Source organism: Aquarana catesbeiana, linkage group LG06 (genome assembly GCF_042186555.1).
Source record: "Aquarana catesbeiana isolate 2022-GZ linkage group LG06, ASM4218655v1, whole genome shotgun sequence".
NCBI classification, from domain to species: Eukaryota; Metazoa; Chordata; class Amphibia; order Anura; family Ranidae; genus Aquarana; species Aquarana catesbeiana.
Genome location: NC_133329.1, coordinates 46,949,110 through 46,962,185, shown reverse-complemented (window position 1 = coordinate 46,962,185; position 13,076 = coordinate 46,949,110). Strand labels below are relative to the sequence as shown.

General features: G+C 39.7%; 1 protein-coding gene across 1 annotated transcript in view; it reads left to right on the top strand.

Annotated features, from left to right (window-relative positions):
- The first annotated feature begins 2,174 nt into the window (after positions 1-2,174).
- The window catches only part of LOC141148368 (uncharacterized), a 442,230-nt gene continuing 431,328 nt past the window's right edge, over positions 2,175-13,076 (top strand). Inside the window, exon 1 of the mRNA XM_073635779.1 lies at positions 2,175-2,785. The gene's annotated coding sequence lies outside the window, so the exon portion shown is untranslated. The remainder of the gene's footprint in view (positions 2,786-13,076) is intronic.

Genomic DNA, 13,076 nt, shown 5'->3' with positions numbered 1-13,076 from the left:
TTTCCTAAGGAGCCTGGAGCTCCTCTTCACTTCAGCCCTGGAAGATTTACCCCCTTAGTGACCAGGCCATTTTTTGCGATACGGCACTGCGTTACTTTAACTGACAATTGCGCAGTCCTAATTGGTAAAAAAAGGAGGAGTGTACCCCGCGCTGCCTAAACTAGTGGAGCTGCTCACACAACAAACAGATAATTTGTTCAAATCATAAATATATATAAGGGTAGCGCTAGACTGATTATGTTGGTAAATACCAACTGATATCTAGATAAAGTATGTGAAATAACGGTGAATCGATCTAAATATACAAATCATAAAAAGGTAATAACCTAAACCAAAAATAACATATATAACATATGCCTAATATGCTGAATAAAATTATATATAGACAATCATGTGTGAAAAAAGTCCATGAAATTTCTGAAAAGTTCACAGTGTATAGTGAAAGAAAAAAAATCCGATTCACCACAATGGTGTATCACATATGACATGTGCTTATTAATCTAAAAATTAAATAATAAATCTTGCGTATGAAAATCCGTGGAAGTTCCGCACAGTCCACAATATATAGTGAAAAGAGAGAGAATCCAGTTCACCACAATGGTATCAGAGTGCGATGGATATAGAAAACGTCAGTGCAATGAGACCCCCACCAAAGCAGATATGAGCTTACCAGATGGTTTGAACTCAAGAGAACATACGTTCTATGAGTCAAACAAGCTTGTGTGTTAAACTGGCAACCGGGATGGAATCTTGGGGATCCTTCTACGGCTAAAACCCGGGATATCACGACCCTTACAGGAACTGTCCCCAGTCCAGGCTGCACTCTCTCTCTTCCCCCCCTCCGAAGGTTCCAGCAAAGTCAGTCCAGCCAGCCGCCACCCCACCCGGAGAGAGTCATGAGACTGCACCCGCCCACTACACATACTTTATCTAGATATCAGTTGGTATTTACCAACATAATCAGTCTAGCGCCACACTTATATATCTTTAATTGCACAATCCTGCCATGCTGTACCCAGATAAAATTGATGTCTTTTTCCCCCCACATATAGAGCTTTCTTTCGGTGGTATTTAATCACCTCTGCGGTTTTTATTGTCGTTCTATAAACAAAAAAAGAGCGACAATTTTGAAAAAAAAAAACATTTTTTACTTTCTGCTATAAAACATAGAAAAAAAATAAAAAAAATAAAAATCACATTTCTTGATCAATTTACAGTTATAGTGTCTACAAATGATGGGATAATTTTATGGAATTTTACTTTTTCTTTACTCGCAATGGTGGCAATCAGCGATTTTTAGCGGGACTGAACATTGCAGTTGCGGACAAATCGGACCCCTAACTGACATTTTTGACACTTTTTTGGGGACCAGTGATACTAACAGGGATGAGCCCGATGCTCGAGTCGAACATCGGGTGTTCGCCTGTTCGCCGAATGGCGAACAATATGGGATGTTCGCGGCAAATTCGAAAGCCGCAGAACCCCGTTAAAGTCTATGGGACACTAACATCAAAAAATCAAAAGTGCTAATTTTAAAGGCTTATATGCAAGTTATTGTCATAAAAAGTGTTTGGGGAGCCGGGTCCTGCCCCAGGGGACATGGATCAATACAAAAAAAAGTTTTAAAAACAGAAGTTTTTTCAGGAGCAGTGATTTTAATAATGCTTAAAGTGAAACAATAAAAGTGTAATATTCCTTTAAATTTCGTACCTGGGGGGTGTCTATAGTATGTCTGTAAAGTAGCGCATGTTTCCCGTATTTAGAACAGTCTGACAGCAAAATGACATTTCTAAAGGAAAAAAAAGTATTTTAAAACTGATCGCAGTTGTAATGAATTGTCGGGTCTCAGCAATATAGATATAAAATCATTGAAAAAAACGGCATGGGTTCCCCCCAGTCCATTACCAGGCCCTTTGGGTCTGCAATGAATATTAAGGGGAACCCCGAATTAAAATTTTTTAAAAAATTGCGTGGGGGCCCCCCAAAATCCATACCAGGCCCTTCAGGTCTGGTATGGATATTAAGGAAAACTCTGCACCAACTCTTTTTTAAAAAATGGTGTAGGGGTCCCCCCAAAATCCATAGCAGACCCTTATCTGAGCACGCAACCTGGCAGGCCGCAGGAAAAGAGGGGGGGACAAGAGAGCCCCCCCCTCTTGAACCTTACCAGGCCACATGCCCTCAACATGGGGATGGTGCTTTGGCGTAGCCCCCCAAAGCACCTTGTCCCCGTGTTGATGGGTACAAGGCCTCATCCCCACAACCCTTGCCTGGTGGTTGTGGGGGTCTGCGGGCGGGGGGCTTATCGGAATCTGGAGGCCCCCTTTAACAAGGGAACCCCCAGATCCCAGCCCCTTTAAAAAAAAAAAATATTCCCGCAAAGTCCATTCATCTTCTATCACGCCGCCCGACGGACCATAAAAAAAAACAAAAAAAAAAACGCAACAGCTTTTTCGATTTGTCGGGCGGCGTGATAGAGGATGAATAGACATCGCGGGACATTTTTATTTTTTTAAGGGGGCCGGGATCTGGAGGTCCCCTTGTTAAACCTTAGACCTTCATTCCTTACATTGTGTTGCTGAATAAACCGCCTGCAGATGTAACTTCTTTATGTCTCATCGTTTCCTTCTGTACTCCTATTGGCTGCAATACGCGGGGAATTTCCCTGACACTGCTGGGTGAGCGGGAAATTCAAACTATCAGCAGAACAGGTAAGAGCTCTGTGATTATAAATCAGGAGAAATGAAAGTGACAGTACAGAAGCCGTGTCCACTCTCAGAGGAAGGTGAGTACACAATCTGCTTTCATATCTACAATGTAAAGTATATTTAACCACTTCAGCCCCGGAAGATTTTACCCCCTTCCTGACCAGAGCACTTTTTGCGATTCGGCACTGCGTTGTTTTAACTGGCAATTGCGCAGTCATGCGACGTTGCACCCAAACAAAATTGACGCCCTTTTTTCCCCACAAATAGAGCTTTCTTTTGGTGGTATTTGATCATCTCTGCGGTTTTTATTTTTTTGCGCTATAAACAAAAAAAGAGCAACAATTTTGAAAAAAAAGCAATATTTTTTACTTTTTGCTATAATAAATATCCCCCCGAAAATATATTAAAAAAAATGTCTTTCCTCAGTTTAGGCCGATATGTATTCTTCTACATACTTTTGGTAAAAAATGATCGATCCCAATAAGCGTATATTGATTGGTTTGCACAAAAGTTATAGCACCTACAAAATAGGGGATAGATTTATGGCATTTTTATTATGAATTTTTTTTATTAGTAATGGCGACGATCTGCGATTTTTAGCATGACTGCGACATTATGGCGGACACAACAGACACTTTTGACACTATTTAGGGACCATTGTCATTTATACAGCGATCAGTGCTATAAAAATGCATTGATTACTGTATAAATGACACTGGCAGGGAAGGGGTTAACCACTAGGGGGCGATCAAGGGGTTAACTGTGTTCCCTCACTGTGTTCTAAGTGTAAGGGGGATGGGCTCACTAGAACATGACAGAGATCACTGGATGACAGGGAGCAGTAGATCTCTGTCATGTTGCTAGAACAGAGAAATGCCTTGTTTACATAGGCATCTCCTATGTAAACAAGGCATTTCTGCGGCTGTTCTGCGGCTCCGTGACACGATCGTGGGACCCCGGCAGACATCAAGTCCGTGGGTCCTGCGGGCATGGTCACGGAGCACGCGGCGGGCGTGCGCCCACAATGCCGCTTCTTAAAGGGGACGTACCTGTATGCCCATTATCGCAGCCGTGCCATTGTGCCGACGTATATCATCGTGCACTGGTCGGCAAGTGGTTAAAGTGTAAGCCAAAACTTTTGCTGTTGTTTTGGAGTATAGGAGGGCTGAAACCCCTGTCAGGTTTTTACTGATGTTTGTGTCCCCACTGGGGAGATTCATCTTCTTTAGTTGTTGTGGTCACTGATATCTCTGAGACAGAAAGTGATGGGAATATAAAATGTGTCACCAGAACAAGAATAGAGGGGAAATCTTCAATAGGTTACCATCTTCTGGTAGCCCCAGTCTAAGGGGGAGACCCTCAAACTTGGTCTGTTTTTAAAGCGGAGCTCAACCCAAAAGAGGAAACTCCGCTTGTCTGCCTCCGCTCCCCCATGCGCTGCCACATTTGGCACCTTTTCGGGGGGGGGGGCCTGGTTTTGACAGGTACCCCCTCCCACTTCCAGCTAAATTTGCCGCGGTGAACTCAGACAGAAGTTCCGCCCCCCCCCTCCTTCCCCCGCAGCCACCCCCATTCAAAGAACACAGCGCACTTCGCGCATTCGCAGTAGGGAACCGGCTGTGAAGCCGCAAGGCTGCGCTGCCAGTTTCCCTTTGTAGAGATGGCGGTGATAGCACCCGATAGCTGATTGAAAAATCGGCTGGGGTGTGGACAATGCTGGATTCCTGGACAGGTAAGTGTCCTAATATTAAGAGTCAGCAGCTACAGTATTTGTAGCTGTTGACTTCAATTTTTTTTTCCTAAGGAGCCTGGAGCTCCTCTTTAAGCACTTCAGCCCTGGAAGATTTACCCCCTTAGTGACCAGGCCATTTTTTGCGATACGGCACTGCGTTACTTTAACTGACAATTGCGCAGTCCTGCCATGCTGCACCCAGATAAAATTGTTGTCTTTTTTCCCCCACATATAGAGCTTTCTTTTGGTGGTATTTGATCACCTCTGCAGTTTTTATTGTCGTTCTATAAACAAAAAAAGAGCGACAATTTTGAAAAAAAAAAAAAAACAATATTTTTTACTTTCTGCTATAAAACATATCCAATTAAAAAAAAAAAATCAAATTTCTTCATCAATTTACAGTTATAGTGTCTACAAATGATAGGATATTTTTAAATTTTTTTTACTCGCAATGGCGGCAATCAGCGATTTTTAGCGGGACTGCGACATTGCAGTTGTGGACGAATTGGACACATAACTGACATTTTTGACACTTTTTTGGGGACCAGTGACACTAATAGGGATGAGCCCGATGTTCGAGTCGAACATTGGGTGTTCGCCTGTTTGCCGAATAGCGAAGAATATGCGGTGTTTGCGGCAAATTCGAAAGCCGCAGAACCCCGTTAAAGTCTATTGGACACTAACATAAAAAAATCAAAAGTGCTAATTTTAAAGGCTAATATGCAAGTTATTGTCATAAAAAGTGTTTGGGGACCTGGGTCCTGCCCCAGGGGACATGGATCAATGCAAAAGGAAGTTTTAAAAATAGACGTTTTTTCGGGAGCAGTGATTTTAATAATGATTAAAGTGAAACAATAAAAATGAAATATTCCTTTAAATAACGTACCTGGGGGGTGTCTATAGTATGTCTGTAAAGTAGCGCATGTTTCCCGTGTTTAGAACAGTCTGACAGCAAAATGAAATTTCTAAAGGAAAAAAAGTATTTTAAAACTGATCACAGCTGTAATGAATTGTCGGGTCTCGGCAATATACATAAAAAATCATTGAAAAAAACGGCATGGGTTCCCCCCCAGTCTATTACCAGGCCCTTTGGGTCTGCAATGAATATTAAGGGGAACCCCGAATCAAAATTTTAAAAAAAATTGTGTGGGGGGCCCCCCAAAATCCATTCAAGGCCCTTCAGGTCTGGTATGGATATTAAGGAAAACTCTGCACCAACTCTTTTTTAAAAAATGGTGTAGGGGTCCCCCCAAAATCCATAGCAGACCCTTATCCGAGCACACAACCTGGCAGGCTGCAGGAAAAGAGGGGGGGACAAGAGAGAGCCCCCCTCTTGAACCGTACCAGGCCACATGCCCTCAACATGGGGATGGTGCTTTGGGGTAGCCCCCCAAAGCACCTTGTCCCCGTGTTGATGGGGACAAGGCCTCATCCCCACAACCCTTGCCTGGTGGTTGTGGGGGTCTGCGGGCGGGGGGCTTATCGGAATCTGGAGGCCCCCTTTAACAAGGGGACCCCCAGGTCCCGGCCCCCTTAAAAAAATAAAAATGTCCCGCAATGTCCATTCATCTTCTATCACGCCACCCGACGGACCGTAAAAAAAAACAAAAAGCAACAGCTTTTTCGTTTTGTCGGGCGGCGTGATAGAGGATGAATAGACATCGCGGGACATTTTTATTTTTTTAAGGGGACCGGGATCTGGAGGTCCCCTTGTTAAACCTTAGACCTTCATTCCTTACATTGTGTTGCTGAATAAACCGCCCGCAGATGTAACTTCTTTATGTCTCATCGTTTCCTTCTGTACTCCTATTGGCTGCAATACGCGGGGAATTTCCCTGACACTGCTGTGTGAGCGGGAAATTCAAATTACCAGCAGAACAGGTAAGAGCTCCGTGATTATAAATCAGGAGAAATGAAAGTGACAGTACAGGAGGTGCATGGGCGGAGCCTAGCGGAGCAGACATGCATTGTTAGAGCTCCGCACCGCTGAGGAGAGAAGAGAAGGACAAAGCGGAGCCTGCAGGCTCAAAAGGTATCCATTTGAACCTTTTTGCCCCAGAGAACAAACTGTGAAAGTTTGGGCAGGAAATATGGTACTGGGAGGAAGCCGTGGCAGAAATAAAAATCACCTCACAAAGAGCTCACAGGCACTCACTGCAACTAAAGCAGCTCCAGTCACCTCACAAGATACAGCATCAGGGCGCTCTCACAGACAGAAAATGTCACAGCAAGACTCTCCATTTGAGTCAGATACAGAACAAATCCTCTCACAAACTTCTCCACAAGCCTCCTCAGTATCCCCAGTAATATTATTACAATTTGAAAAGATGCTTCATAAGGCTTTAAAACAAACCTCAGACCAAATAACAAAAAGCCTAACCAAAGAAATAAGAGAGCTGGGAAACCGCACCGCAGCCTTAGAAATAAAAATGGATGAAATTGAAATTACAACCCAAGAAAATATAACAGAATTGGAACAATTAAAAGAAGAGAATTTAATACTTCAAACTAAGCTTGAAGATTACGAAAATAGAGCCAGACGTTCAAACTTGCGCATAAGGGGAATACCTGAAACTGTGACAGACCTGCAATCTACTATTACTGCTCTATTACAAGAACTAAAGCCAGATATCCCTATTGAGTGTTTAGAACTGGACAGAGTACACAGAGCCCTCACAGCTAAAAAGAAAGATGGACCCCCACGTGATATAATCACAAAATTTCATTATTACAGAACGAAAGAACAAATACTAATTGCTGCAAGAGAAAAAAAGGAACTTATTTTTCAAGGACACAATTATCAAATTTTTGCTGACCTATCCCAACTTACTATTACTAAAAGACGATCCATGAAACCCCAACTAATGGAACTGCAACGCCACAACATTATGTATCAATGGGGCTTCCCCTTTTCAGTCAGATTTAACTACCAAGGTACAATTTACAGAAGCAGATCAGCAGATGAACTACAACAAACCCTTTTAAAATTAAATCTGACAGAACCCACAAGCAGCAACTCTCCCACACGCAGAAGAATGGCATCATCTTCACCTTCAGGCAGCACCCAGAAAATTTCAGAACAAAATGGGAATCATCATTCTCACAAAAGAGGCCGTTATGCCACATCATCCATGGACCAAGAAGATTCAATGGACTGACATCCTAATTCCTGATATCTCTTCATTTATTATACTAAGAGATGGTTCTCTATAAAAAACCTGTATTTATAACTGAATGTAACTGCATTCTGATAGTCACACACTGTGTGGGATCATGTTACATTCCAGTTATATTTCTTATTACTTCTGATTCATATAGCCTTAGAATATATAAGTGAAATAAGGAAATTCTTGTTCAGTTATATATTATCAGGTAATAACAATAGATGTATTACTTTTTAGGACAAATATGTTTAATAATCCAGAAGTAATGGAAGCTTTTTCTTTCTTTTCTTAAAACAAATATATTATTACCTAACTAGTTCCTAGAACTATGTTTTTGTTTATTCTAATCTGAAGCAATACAACCTCAATTTTATGAGTTAACATATCTAAACAGTTACATATGAATAAAATATGTAATTGTTTACTCTAAAAGGGTTAAAATCCCAAAATAATTCAAACTATCTTCATCAATACCAAAGTTATTAACAGTACCTTCCTAACTGAATTATTTAGCCTAGGGCAAGACTAACCATATACAACCACCCTGGAATAAATAATTTCAACAAAAACTATATTCTGCACTCCAATTAATGAATCATCATTTTGATGTCTTTTGACATAGCACTTCTCTCCTGTAAGCGGAAGATCCGTGTACCCCCATTAGCCCTCCTCATTCTCCCAACCATATTATGTGGGAGTGTGACGAAGGCACTTATTCCCCTGAGAGAGATATTTATTCTCTTTCACGGGTAAATTGTGATTACTTGCAAAAAATAATTTATACAATGTATCATCTAATCTCATATATTTTTTGTTTACTCTTTACTCCAGAATTCACTGGTTTCTTTTCTATCTTTTCATCTCTTCAGTCCACACAGGTTGATCTGCGCAGTCAGCTCTGCATAACAAAAAGTAAGTCAAAACTATTTGATCTGTTGCCATGGCACCACTGAATATACTTTCCCTGAATGTTCAGGGAATAAATGTCCCTCAAAAAAGGACCAAAGCCTTCCGTACTTTCCATAACAAGAAGGCTCACATAGTATGCCTCCAAGAAACACACTTCACCAAAGATTCTACTCCAAAATATATTTCTCCTTTTTATCAACAAATTTACACGACTTCTGCCTGTACCAAACAAAGGGGTACTCTAATTGCATTTCACCGATCCACACCATTCACCTTATCATCAGAAATTAAAGACCCAGAAGGTAGATACCTGATACTCATGGGTTATATAATGGATACAGCAATCACGGTGATTTCCTACTACGCTCCTAACAAACAACCTACACCATTCCTCTCACATATATTACAAGTGATTAATACACACAAAATAGGAACAGTGATAATGTACGGGGATTCGAACCAGGTCCTCCTCCCATTTCTAGATAAATCACCTTTTACACCATCCAAAATAACCTCTAGATTACCTTTTCCTCAACTTCTTTCCAAATACAATCTGGTAGATTCGTGGAGAGAAAGTAACCCAATGAAAAAGAAATTCACTTATTTCTCGCACCCTCATCAAACCTTCACCAGAATAGATCATATTTTTCTAACAATAGGAATGATACCAGAAATTATTGCATCAGATATAATTCCGATTCCGTGGTCTGATCATAATGCAGTATACACTACTATAGCCTCAGCCATACCAAAAGCGCATGACCCAACGTGGTACTTACCGGACATAATGCTCAAACACCCACTACATCAGATGGCCATTGAACAAGCTTTAAAGGAATACATAACAATTAATAATACAACAGACATTTCCCCAATAACACTGTGGGAAGCTCATAAGCCTGTCTTGCGTGGTACAATACAAAGACAAATGGCACTATTTAAACGGGAACGCAAAAATCTAGCAAAAAAACTAGAACTCAATTTTAATGCAGCCTACATATCATTCCAAGATAATCCATCTCAGAGTACAAAATCTCATCTGGAAAAATCTAGATTGGAATACGATCTATTTCTCACTGAGTCAGTTGATAAATCCCTCAAACGCTCCAAACACAATTTCTACATGAATACAAACAAACCAGGTACATATTTGGCTCAGGCATTAAATTCAACTAACAAATCTTTCAAACCAATACGTTTGAAATTATCAAAAAATGTTTATACTTGTAATCCAGTTAAAATAGTCCATAAATTTCACTCACACCTCGCAACTCTATACAAGACAAACAATGAATTTAATCCTACAGAGGCTGAATCCTTCTTCTCAAAAATAACCTTACCTGAGTTGTCTCAGAATCAAAAAAGCAGTTTGGATGAGCCTATAACTATAGATGAAGTTGCTAATGCCATAAAAGACCTAAAACTTAACAAAAGACCAGGCCCAGACGGCTACTCGGCTTTATACTATAAAACATTCTCAGAAATACTCTCTCCCATTCTCACTGAAACTTTTAACAAACTTCTAGAAGGACATTCTTTTCGGCAAGAAACATTAATGGCAATTGTTTGTATGATCCCAAAACCCCTTTCTGATGATACTTCCTGTGTGAATTATCGGCCTCTCTGTTAAACCTTGATATTAAATGATTAGCAAAAATAATAGCAAAACGCCTCAATAGCATTATAGGAAAATTAATACATAGAGATCAAGTAGGCTTCATGCCTAATAGACAGGCAGGCGATAATATACGCAGGGCAGTGTTATTGGCACATATTGCTAAAAAACGGAAAATCCCTTTATGTTTTCTATCTCTCGATATTAAGAGGGCATTTGACACAGTATCCTGGCAATATATGCAATATTCATTACAAAAATTGGGTTTTGGACCCCACTTTTTAACATGGATCAAAGCATTATATAATAAACCCAAAGCCTATATAAAATATGCTGGATACAAATCTGAAGCCTTTAATATCGAAAGAGGTACCCGACAGGGTTGCCCATTATCTCCCTTATTATTTGCCCTTATACTCGAACCCATGGCCCAATACATCAGAACAAACCAAACTATAACTGGCATTGAAGTAGGAGGTATTACACACAAATTATGTATATTTGCAGACGATATATTACTTTTTCTATCATCACCACAGGTCTCTGGTCCTAACTTAATACCAGCTCTTGATGGATTTGCAGCCCTATCCGGCCTTATGATTAATCCTAAGAAATGCCTAGTGCTTAATATTTCGCTCACAAACATGGAATTGATCCCGGCTAGGTCTGCACTCCCATTCACATGGGCAGAAAAATCAATCCCATATCTTGGAATTCATTTAACAGCATCTCATTCTGACTTATTCTCAACCAATTATCCTCCTGTATTAAGACAGATCACAAATCTAATAAAACAATGGTCGCAACTTCCTTTATCCTGGATAGGGAAGATTAATGCAATCAAAATGACTATTCTACCCAAATTGCTTTATCTATTCAGAGTCCTCCCTATTCCAATTCCTTCCTATTTTTTGAGAATAGTACAAAAAAGAGCAACTTCGTTTATATGGGGCTCTTCTAAACCATGTATACCTATACACACACTACATCTTCCCAAAAATAAAGGAGGCCTGGGATACCCTAATTTTACTAACTACTACAGAGCAGCACATTTGGCCAGTCTGTCCAAATACCATGCAAAACAGGAAATCCCATTATGGGTATTTATAGAGGCTTCAGAAAATGACCCTCTATTAATATCAAACTTGTTATGGCTTGATCCTAAAGACCGCTTTAAAATTCATAATCCCATAACTAAACACTTCTTATCTCTCTGGGATAAACTAAAAACCAAATATCACTTACAATCTCCACACAATCCTCTCCTTTCTTTTATCAGAAATCCAGCCTTTTATCCGGCATGGATCTACCCAAATTCTTTTAAAGCTTGGACAACATCAGGCATTCAGACACTAAATGACTTCATAGCATCTAAATCATTCCTTTCATTCCCATCGCTTAGAGAAAAATATGATCTACCAAACTGTGAGATATTTAGATATCTCCAAATCAAAAATTTCTATACACCATTCCTAAAGGGGGATACACCATTATCCCAATTATCCATTTTTGAATCAATCTGTACAAAAGATCCATTTGCTAAAGGTACAATTTCATCACTTTATAATCAATTATATGGAGTAGTAAATCTTAATAGACCCTCTTACGTTCAGAGGTGGGAGGAGGACCTGGGACGAACTTTAGAAGACACGGACTGGTCTAACATATGGCTCACATCTAAGTCATCTTCACCCAACATCTTAGCGCTGGAGACAAATTATAAAGTCCTAACTCGCTGGTACCTTGTACCTGCTAGAGTGGCAAAATATTCACCTAATACCTCAGCTCTTTGTTTTCGAGGATGCCCAGAAATAGGCACACATTTACACATATGGTGGACGTGCCCAGTAATCCAAACCTTCTGGAAGGAAGTCTTCGTGATTGCATCTAAAATATTTAAAAAAATAATACAACCAGATCCATATATAACTTTACTTAATCTAAAACCGGAATGGTTAACACTCTCTCAATTCAAACTTATGATCCAACTAATAACGGCTGCAAAACAAACAGTGGCCAAGGCATGGAAATCTCCTACATTGGTACTAGCAGAAACAATTCACAGAATGAATAATACAATGTCCCATGCTAAGATGGTAGCCATCGATCAAAATCAAATTCCAAAATTTGAAAAACTTTGGCATCCTTGGATAAAACAACAGTTCCTGTCAAATTTCAATGACTCTGTCCTGTTGCCATGGTAACAGATTAAATGACTTACAGAGACACCCATTCTAAGGCTTCAAAGAGAACGAAAAAGAATAATAAACTGACAAGCGGGACAACCTTGTGGACCATACCTCTGCCTTTCTACCCTTTTTCTTCTTTTTCTTTGCTTTTCTCCACCTTACGATTAAAGCTCATTACCAGAATTTATTTGACCTATATACACTCTACCTGTAAACAATATGTATAGTAGGTATAAATCATTTAAATATCTACAAAAGTAACTAAGGAAATTATATATATCTTTAATTTAGGTTTACGTGAACCCAAGGTTTAATATTTGAAATTTCATGATATTTACCTATATAAACCCTACTGTAAAACAATGAGCTTACTTTATAGATCCTTGTAAACTTACTTTATGTATCTTTATAATATTAAAAAAGAGGGGCAGAACACCGCGCTGTGAAGGGATATTAGTGTAAAGAAGTTGATGAGAACAAAAATTGAAAGAAAAAAATCGAGGTACAGAAGGTGACAATTCACTGATCAAAACTAAATACAAAAGCAGCCGCTAAAAGTAAGATACACATTACTTAATAAGAGATAAATGCAAGAAGAGCAGCGCTGTGACAAAAAACATGTGATATAACAAATCAAATAAATTGAATAATAAACCCAATCTCGAGATAGACTCAAAAGTTCATATAAAGTGCATAATAAACAAAGGTGTAGGAAGTCCTATCCAAAATCGGTCCTAGATAGTGGATATAGTGGGAAGC